The sequence below is a fragment of the Centropristis striata genome, chromosome 17 (assembly GCF_030273125.1).
Source record: "Centropristis striata isolate RG_2023a ecotype Rhode Island chromosome 17, C.striata_1.0, whole genome shotgun sequence".
NCBI classification, from domain to species: Eukaryota; Metazoa; Chordata; class Actinopteri; order Perciformes; family Serranidae; genus Centropristis; species Centropristis striata.
In genome coordinates, this window is record NC_081533.1 from 35,401,199 (window position 1) to 35,412,398 (window position 11,200).

The 11,200-nt window shown below is 37.8% G+C and overlaps 1 long non-coding RNA gene across 1 annotated transcript; it reads left to right on the top strand.

Annotated features, from left to right (window-relative positions):
- The first annotated feature begins 221 nt into the window (after positions 1–221).
- On the top strand, positions 222–5,477 carry LOC131989152 (uncharacterized). Its single transcript, XR_009395937.1, has 3 exons — positions 222–298; positions 659–756; positions 5,034–5,477. It is a non-coding gene; the product is annotated as an uncharacterized LOC131989152 (long non-coding RNA).
- Positions 5,478–11,200: the final 5,723 nt, after the last annotated feature.

Below are 11,200 nucleotides of genomic sequence, written 5' to 3' on the forward strand. Positions count from 1 at the left end.
TGCTGCTCAGCACGACTGAGCTGTCAACTATTTTTGCGTCACCGCAGCGATTCACACTCTGTGTTTTATTTTAGACGCTGCAGATTCTGCTGATAATAAAAGCCCAGAGTCAAACCAGAGCACAAAACCACAGAGTGAAGAAGGTGAGAGGCTCTGACCCCTTCAGCCTGTTCATCAGAGTATTTATAACTCAGTTCATCACACTGATGTTTCTCCCTTTCAGATGAGGACGACTACTCATTTCAACCAATTTATTCTGCTCTGGCCATAAATGAGACTCCACAAGCTCTCCAGCATGGTTTGTATTCATTCAAATGCATTTGGACAATTTTACATATTTATAAAAAAGGTTTCTGATCACTCTCCAATTTGTTGCTCAGGCCGATCAGTGGTTTCACAGGATGGCTGACGTTCATTGCAACTCAAACTGAGATCAAATCATCAAACTGTGCAGCGCTGATCAAATATGAATCAATATTCTGTTACTGCTTTGCCTATTTCTCTCTTCAAATGCTTTCAGAAAGTGACTGTTTAGCTGTAATTTGAGAAAGTTTGTGACTAGCCCGCCATGTGCAATATGTAGTTCATTAGATTATTTTATCCTAAATGTATCAGATTTATTGTGTCCTAACCTGAAATTGAATTGTAATTTTTTCAGTGGCAGAATCAAAAGGATCCAGCTCCACAGTGACCCTGAATGCAACAGCAGCCAAAGACTCAAGTTAAACAGAGCAGGAAGTTCTTCATGTGCACAAGGTAAGACTGACAGCAGCATCTTCAGTCCTCCTCCACTAATAAGTGTCTTTTTCTTATATGTTTTTACCCCCAAAATATCTGACCTTGACCATATTGACTTGAATCTTGACTTGTGCAAAGTTTGTCTTTCTGGGTTTTCACATTCCTCTACAGAAGGTTGATGTCCCTGTACTCACTACAGTCTGATATTTAAACGGTCGCCACACAAGCTAGATTAGGTCACTAATTTGAAAGCCAATCAAAAGCCACGAAACATACCTGAAACCTCAACCTGCAAGCCAACAAGCAACATAAAGAAGCTAACTACAACATCTGCTGTATGTTTCCTCGAATGGAGAAAATGTAACAGATGCTAACACTACAGCAACAGTCTGCAGATCCACTCACAGCTCATTCACCAGTCAACAAGATGGAGAATTTCTCAGTTTAGATATGAAGAGTAGATGCACTTCCAGCCACAAGTTTTTTCCTTACTTTTTATGTGGGAAAACCATCTTAAACCAAATATTTTTATATGTTTTCAAACATCGTTTCAAACACCAGGGGCCTCATGTATCAAAGAGTGCGTAGCTTTCTGTTTGATCCCCGAGAATGCCCTGAAAATAGGGACTTCTGGACCAGCTCTCCACTAAGGGGTTTTGTTCCCTACTCTATGGATATTATCACAATAAGTGTTTCAGGGACTTTATAAGCTGGTGGCGAGGAGAATTCGCCTAGCCTCACTGCCTGATGCGGGCACCTGCCCTGCTTAAGCCGGAATAGCACCCATAGGATAACCCATAAACCACAGATACCACGCCGGCCGCGCCCGGTTGACGGCAGCTCTCCTCTAAACGATCTTTGCACTTGGTGAATTACTAGGATGGGTTTAGTAGCTGAGAATAAAAGCTCCAAGGACAAGTTTAATTTGTTGGCTAGAGTTAACCTGTTAGAACCTTATTTGAACACACAACCTTATAATAACAGAAGATTTAGAGATCTAATGTCCACTACTTCACTTTAAATGCAATTGAGAATTTATTGATAATATAGCAAGGTGCAAGCGTACAGTATATAATATTTCAAAAGTTGATTACAGATCAAATTCAAAAGAGTATAATAATAAAAATGATTATGGTATGATTTGTCTTACCCTAACCCTGACTTTCCTATAATAAATGAAGCTGTAGCTGGGAATTGTAATCCATCCAATTTGGAGAGGAAAACGGGAAAAGTTGCCTGGCCAAGCAACTTGAAACGCACTGTCCGAAACACGGTCTTCAACTGAGGCGATCCACTTTGTCCAAAGTCAGAAAGGTCCTTGACCGAAACCGCAATCCAAAACAGTAAGAACAAAGAAAGAAAAATCCATCAATCCATCTTGACAAGTGTTGGAAAATGGTTACCCCTCAAAACTCATCTCTCGTCCTCACTCGTCAAAATTGGAAATCTTCTTTCTTGATGGAAACGTCCTAAAAACCGTCTTCTTCTTTAGTTGCAAAAGTCCAAGTCCTACCACCGATGTGATAGTCCTTAGATCCAGAGAGAGAGTCGAAGAGTCTTGCAGCTCCTCACGAAGGATAACATCGATCTTTCCTTGCGCTGCAACTTTTATACTCTTGCCGCTCCTTAGTTCTCCAACTTCCTTACTGCCACTCCTCACTAGTCATCTCATTGGTTTAATTCTCTTTCTAACTCTGATTCTTCTGTTACTGGCCAGATTCCCTTTAGTCCGTTCCTCCCAACTTCACGACTTCCTTCAGTTTTGCACGTACACCAAGTTACATGTCTTGGCTCAACTCTGCTCTCCTTTCAATTCCCCTTTTTTCTAACTGACTTCGCTCTAACTGTCCCTTCTGTTCAACACAGTCATCAGAATTAATATCATAGTCATCACATTTAATAAAAAATGATCACTTCAGTTACCACACGTACCACATGTACCGCACGTACTCTTCCACTGATCATTATTGTAGTTTAACTCAACAGTTAAATCACTCAATCCCATCAACTTGGTAATATATCATTACACATAATAAAAATCATTACTGACTTTGGTCATTACAGTCATTTATGTATTTTGATCATCACATAACATCTCAGAATCAACAAGTTTCATAGTGCATTTGTGTACTACATCATGTTAGGAAAGTTCTAAACCAAAGCCTCGTGTTTTCACAGTCTCATACCATCTTTTGTTGGTGTATGGCTAACAGGGATCTCAAATAACCTCCAGATTACTTGACATTTCATACTGAAAGATGGCGTACTCCCAAAACTAGGAAAGTCCGTACGCAAACTCACCTCAACATGTATCAAACTGTGCTCACGGCAGGTTCTGCGCACCTTTCCTTGATAAAACCCAATCAGCGTGGAACTGAGCGCACATGCACGAGCCACCAGCCACGCCCCGGCTCCTCCCCAAAATGAATACGCAAATGACATGCAAATGACTATAAATCGCCGGCAAGCCCGCTGATTATCGACAAAACAACGACAAATCAACTTACTGCCACTGCAGCGAGGTGGACGTGGTGATCTCCGGGATGGAGGCAGGAAAATGAGCTTTTTAGTGCCTCAGGTCTGAGATCAGCAACAAGGTTGTTAACCAGCCGAATCAGAGACCTGCACCATGACAGAAGGGTCCCTCAACATACGCTCATTCTAAACGCCACCGTTATTGATCGTTGTCAGAGCCGTTAGAGCTGCCAGTGCGTAATGCCAAAATCATTTTTACACATCAGTTTATAAGCCAAAATAAGACAAAAATGTATGCGCTCAATAATCAGAATCACAAGACCTTTATTGATCTCCGGAGGGAAATTCGGTATATAGCAGAATGTATAGACTTAAGAAAATATACAATCTTAACATCAAAACATATAGACTTCAACATACTATCATTGCACAAGTAAGCAGCAGTACGCAGGTGAAGTCTAAAATATGAAAATAGATGAAAAAAAATTATCTATGCCCTCCTAGAACGGGTTATTGATGGTGGAAAACGGCATTTTCCCTCCATTTTCCGAGAGCTATGAACTATAAAAAATAATGCCAGTTGTTTGTAGTTTGAGGTTAGACATGAAACACGTTTTAAATAGAGCATAAAGACAGTAGTTTCTGCCAAACAAAAGTTTGCGGTTTGCGTGTGCGGGAAAAAACAGCGTATGCAATGTTTTTGTACGTACGCAGCGTTGATACATGAGGCCCCAGGTCATGTGGAACTGAACTGGCCACACTGGAGCTAAATGGCATATATGTATACCTATGTGTATTAGTGTTACAATTCACAATACTGTGAATCTTAAACGATCTTTTAGTTATACCAAATTCAGTGCAACTAAACTTCAGACTGAGCTCTACATCTTTATAGTGGTAATGTAATTCCAAGATGTCTTTACATTCTCTACAAGTAGAACTTTGGAAACACTCATTTGTTCTGAAATATTCCCTTTAGTAGCTGTTCTCCATGGTTTTAGAACTTTTTCATGGCTAAGTCAGTGAATGGGATGACTAAGGTCACTTTCACAACCCAAAGTCCAGTCTGTTTTAATCAAACTCTGGTGGTTAAATCCTTGTTACGGGTCATTTGGTCGCTTGTGAACGATCCAATTGTACTCTGGTGTGGACCAAAACAACCAGTCCAAGACCTCCTGTGAGAGGGTCTCTGCCCGTTTCCAAACTGACCCTAATGCGGTGTGATTCACTGTGAACATAATCCAACCACAGTCGGACTGAGTTAAAGGAAATGAACCGAAACACTAATTTGTCATTGCAGAATTATCAACATATTGCTCAAAATACCTGAATATTTTCTTGATGGTAGAAGCAGGTGGTGGTAGGAGCATCAAGGCTCTCCTTCTCTGATTCTACATCGTCTGTGGAAATAATGGTGCCCCGGAGCGTAACAGAAGCTCTTTCTGAGCGTTTCTCTCCACATTAGTTTGGAGAACACCAGAGCAGATTACGACTGGTAAAAGTAAAGGTACTCGGTTCCATGTTGCTTTGTTTATTTCCAGCCCTCCACCTTTGTACATGCCCCTCTTCAAGTCTTTTTTAAAATTTGGTCGGCTTACATTTCTGCACTTCAAAAGCAAACCAGACCAAATACAAAATGAACCAAACGTCAATTTCACTCTGATTCAGACTAAACAAACAGACTGGGGTTGTGAAAGTGACCTAAGTGATCCCGCCTAAGAAAGTTCAACTTGTTGAAAGCTCCTGAAAATGCAGATTAAGTGACCCTTGAGCTAAGAATATTTTACCATTTTAAAAATGTTGTGTATTGTGTCTTACAGGCCACAAAGAGCAGAGAGACTGCTGACTGAAGAAGACAATCAGAAGAAACAAATCACAAATAGAGTTGAATGTCTAGCTTTGTGTTTTACGTCTTAGTTTTTAAAGTCAGTTGTCATTCTCTTCTCGTACATACATCCAATATATCCTTGCAATTGTATCAAACCTTTTAAGTATTTCATTTCATATTCTGTTTACTCTAACAAAAACTTAATTAGCACATACAGTTTGTGAGGCTTTAAGCTGAGTTCAAAACAAACAAAATAGCAGATTTTGTGCATGAGATCATAGAAAAGAGCCGGCAGTTAAAGCTCACTGTTGTCTGTTAAAACACATAAAGACGCTAGTTAAGATAAGAAAAGAGGTGGTTGTGGATTTTAAACACAGTCACATTTGTCAACCACCAACATGATACTGTTAGAGCAGTTTGATCTGATGTAACCAGATATACTTTTATTTAAAGCCATCAGCCTCATACAGTTATTTGATTTGACCAATAAGATCAATAAAAAAAAAAGGTAGCAAAGTGGAACATGTAAGTATCAGCAGGCTAAACTGTTCATCTTCCCTCAAATATAATACAAAGTATACAGTATTGCATATGTTGGGAATTCTGATTTTTGTTGATGTTAAGACGATTAAAATATTTTTCTATGACACAATGTCCGTTCATTCAACCCAACGTAGCAAGCATTATTAAGGTGATGCAGAAAATCCGAGCAAAGATTATATTTTTTTTATTCAATTGGACGGTTCTTTTTCTCACTGAACTACAATATGTTTTATTAATTATTCACATAATGGTTTACAGAAATGTGATGAATTAACATAATGACAGTTGCTCTGTTGCAGAACCTCACACATGACACAAGTATTGATATAGAGACAGATATTTAAGGTGTTTCTTTATACATTACACTAAATGAAAGTGAATACTGCTCTGCAGGAAGCTCACTTAATGTGCTGTTAACTGTGCTGGGGCTCTTCTGGTGTTGCAGAATTTAAATCAATTCGAAACTCAAATGCCGGCAACATGTTTTAATAAAGCCCATGGGGTTGTGGGCAGCGAATATGTATGGGGAGATAGAGGGTCAACAGTAGATGTCACATAGAAGTGGTAGATATTATCTGAAAGTGTCGTAGAAAATCTTTAAAGAAAAACACTTGACAACCAGATGAATTCGAATAACAGCCTTGTGCGGGATTTAATTGGCAGATAATAAAAACAGATGACAACACATCCAAGGTTCAGAACAACTCTGAGAGACAACGCCTCTGACCAGCTAATTTCACTTCAGTTCGTGCGTCATTGTTTCTTTGTAACTAAGGTTTTAATGTCCTGTACTTTCCTGTTATGACAATCATTTGATATGCGAGTACACTTGGGAGATTGTGTTCCTATTCTAATGTTATCGTATCAACCAGAGCATCCGCTTAGGATACGCTGTGTTGACTTTCGTCCAAGAAGTTTTCCTTTCCCATGATCTGATATTTCACCTGTGTACCTAGGTTACATTTCAATGTAGATTCATCTATGGATTTATCCTACAAAAGCTGTGAACCTGAAGATTAATTATAATGCAACTCCTTTTGTCAAGATGTTCTGCTTATAAAGCTGTTCTAGAAATCAATCCATTAAATCTAGTAAAGTATAATGATTCAGAACATTATGGTATAGCTTTCTGAAGTCCATCACTGTGCTCAATTATGTCTCATACGTCATATCACATACAGTGAGTGTCAAAAAATCTCACTATAATAAGATGCTACTATTTGGACTAACATCATCACACATGAATAAAATTCTCATTGAATCCACAAGAGTCTCAGCTTTCCAGTCACACCCAATTTATGCAACTCACAGACTGTTTAGGGACCCCAGTATGCAGAAATATTCAACTATAATGCGCGAAAATAACACATTTAACTACCAGGGAAAACTTTGTGACTTATGCCTCAAACTACATTGGACTAAAATAAAGAGGAGACTTGTGGGTACCAATAGAACCCATTTTAATTCATATATCTTGAGGTCAGATATAGAAAATAATATATGACATTCTACATTGACATTAACTGGATTATAAACAGTATAAAACACACAATGATATAAACATATCTTCAGAATATTCATGAGAACTGACATGAATCTTTTTTTTTTTTCAAAGATACGTTGGCTCACATTTAGATTTTAGGTCGTTCGTTTAACAGTTTAATATTTCATATGAACAGTGACAACAAAGTGTGTCTTTTGTATTTTCATGAATACATACATACATACATACATACATACAACAGCAAAAAAAACAATAACTCTTGCCAATATTTCAAATAAATGTGTTTTGAATTGTTGAATACACTAAAAAAAGAAATATGTAACAATGTTTGATTTAATATTGATGAAAAGGTCTAATTTTAAAGAGTGATGTATCATCATGTTTACTGAGTATTTCTACATTACAGGAGGATCTGTGTCACACTGTTTCTGATGATTTTTTTATTAAAAGAAACAAAGAGTTATGATAAGCTGAAGGGAAAGCTCTGACTGTCTGACCTGGGCTTCACATTTTGTTGCATATTTCTAGGTAGACAACACACAAAGATGAATCATTAGAAACTACTGAACTAGTTAACAGACAGACATATGAATATTGATCTTTGGTTTACTGTGGGAAGTGAGAGAGAATATCTTATAGAGAGTTTATTTGACACTAAAATTGTTTTCAAAACAGCTATTGAAATCAGTGGTGGTAATGGCCAGATTTCACTAATGGAAAGCTGCACAGGTTGTTTTTAGTTTGTTTTCACAGATGTTGGGATTGTACCACAGGTGAATCTTGGGTTCATTTGTGGACTTTAACAACTGTGGACTAAATGCAACAGCTTTCTGAGTCAACTCACAAAATGGCAGGTCAGCGCCATTTTGAGTCCTCTGAAGAACTTCCCTCCCAGAATTTTCGGCGTTTACGACCCACAGACCAACTCATTGGTCAAGGGACCTGTGACTCCACATGGGGTCAACTGATAAAACAGGTCAGTGTCCCCCTGATCTCTCTCCCTGTCTTCTACCCTACTTGCTGAAGGAGGGAACCCTGGATCCAACAGCCCTTCCCCCTCATCTCCTGCAGAGCCTGCTGAGATGAGGCCTTCTTCCGTCTGAGGGATTCTACGAGGAATCCTGAACAACTGTAACTCTGACTTTCTCTGCGCACTAAAGTTGCATTAATGAACAAAAAGTTCATTGTAACTGCCAGAGAAAGCTTTACCTCAACAAGGACAACCAGCAACTTAATTTGCAAGACAGCAAATTACTAAAACTCAGCCCCGAGATCAAACTTCCTTCTTTCCACGCCTGCCACTGAAAAAGGATTCCCTCCCTTTTCAACTGGATCGTGAGTAATGTAACTGGGCTTACATAAGCAATCAGCAAGGACTTTAGCAGGAAGGATTTGACCTGTAATTAATGATTTGGTTTATATGTGTGTTTTAAGTATATTTATGTGATATTCGTGTTACAATCAAAGTTGTATATTGTTAAAATAATTGATTATTTTCTATAGTGGTAAATGATTTTATGCTTGATTTCTGCTTCTCTGTTCTCTGTCTCTGTACGTGACGCAGGTCACTATCAAAGGTCAAACCTTGGGTGTAATATCTCTCTATGCATTTATATTAAATTAGGCAATATGATTTTGATACAATGATTATGTTTGTGTGTTAATGTTATAACATATTTTTCATTGTCTGTTTCATATTTTTTAGACTTTCGGAATCTATGTGAGACAGTGAAAATCCTTTGGCTCTGTAAGACATACTATCTCTGTAAGACATAACAAGGCAGGAGGTTTTTGTTGAATGTTCTGGAGAAGAAGCCAGGTCAGGATGGCCTTGTCCGGGGCAGCAAGCAACCAGGTGGCATTGACATGTCGTTTTGTATTGATTAAAACTGGCGAATCAGTGGATCAAGAAGGCGGGACTTCCTGGAGGAAATCGACCAGCATGTTTTGTAAACAAATGTTAGTATTTTAATGTGTTCAGGGAGAGAGTCGTGCTTCAGACTTCACGAACTGAAACACGTCTGTTTGTATTCAGGGACATGAGTTTTGAACCCGGAGATTCTCTGTAAAGTGCACATTTTTTGACGTATTGTAATAAAACTATGTTAAACTGAGAAACTTGGACGTCTCCAGCTCTTCATTTCCCATCAACGATCTGCGCAGAAAAATGGTGAGGTTTTTTCTGTTGGTGACAGATTATCAATTTTCAAGGTTTCCTCATGCAATTTTTCTAACAAATGGTGACCCCGACGTGATGGGGAGTGGAAGCTGGAGGACGTGAGTGTTAAAATTATTTTTTTATATATGCTTGATCTGAAATGTAACCTGTATTTTTCTTTGGAAATAGATAACAGCCTGAATTATTGCTGATACAACTGACAACCAGACTTTGTTGACAACAGCCGGGTACCCTAATCAAGGAAGGTGAGCACAAACCTTTTTAATGAAATCTGTGCAAATTGGCCTAATTGCAAAATTGAGTTGTTGTCAATAGAAAACAGATGTCATAGTTAGAAATACAATACGTCAAGAAAATGTATTGAATTTAAAAAATAAAATAAAAAAATAATAATTAAAAATTAAAATAAAATAAAATAAAAATAGAAGGAAAGAGGGGACAGAAGTGTAATGTCCAGCTCGAAAACAGGGGATACGGTCCCGCTGTAGGCCTATTGTTGGAAAGGAAGGCCGGCGAGTCTTGCCGAAAACAGGGATCCGCTGAGAGTCCGCTGTATAAATTGCAGAAAAGGTGGATTACATGATCTTAATCCAGCCTGAAGACAGAGAATAACCTGCTTTATACAGACAGTCAGTCTTATATGCAACTAACTATACTAACCTTTGATTTGCTCACACACTGATTTACACATAAAATACTTTAAATTAACTGTAACCAAACACAATTTTACAGCTCTCACTAGGCCAAAAGACCAAGTCTACCCTTCACAGCTGGAATTTTACGACCCCCCCCCCCCCCCCCCCCACCCCACACACACACACACACACACCTCTCTTCTCTTTCGTAATGTTGTTCTCTATACTTTGTTGATGTGTGCTTTTTTTTATATTTGCTTTACTTATTTAGAATAAATACCTTTTGATGACAAATTCTGTCTATTTAATGTTGTACATTATGAACGATATGCTGGCCTCTGCTGTAAGGTAATTTCGATTGTAATTATGTTCATAATTAATAATCAGTGTTCCAAATTCATAGTGTAGTAGCTTTATGAGACTGATTTAGATGAATTGGCTATATTTTTCTGTTTAACAGATGGTGCCCCAACGAGCTGACTAAGAGCAAATCAAGTCATATAATTTCTTATAATTAATAATTATTTATCATAATTATTAATTATTCTTATAGCCATCTAACCACACTTTTGAACCGTGAGATTCACACAAGTGTTGCTCAGGTTCATCCTTACATATTTGATATCCTTATGGGAGGGATAGCATTTATGATAACGCCCTTTTATTTACATATTTGACGCCTTGTGCAAGGTCATCATTTATTCATAAAAGAGCCATCCTGAATTCCCAACATTAATGGTGCCCCGTGTTGGAGGCAATGTGTATCTGTAACCAGATACCCCTAACATATTACATTATATTAAATAAATGCCAGTCAAGTGTATGAATGCATGGCATATAAGGATAATCAAGATCAAGATGCTTTCCAAAAAGATTTTACTCATTACCACCAGAGCTAAATAAACAATATATACATAATATATATTTGAAAAGGCATTGCCTCCTATTAAAAGTTCAGTTCTTCTGTTTGTCACATTTTAAAAACTTAGTTCTGGTTCTTTACCCTGTTGGTAGAGCATTTTATGACACAGCAGCTTTTAGACATTTAATAATAATAATAATATACAAATGAACAAACAAAAACAATATAAACATTAACATTAAGGCAACAAAACCATGAGGAAACACTTTTGACATTTTTACGTTTTCTGCAATAAATACAATATTTTCTGCGATTGGATGGTGATCGCTGTACTGATAATCCTACTTATTACCTGTTTGATTTTGGAGATCATAAATCTGAGTTGTCTTGACAACTTTGTCAGACAAATATAAATATTTGTAGAGAAGATTAAAAG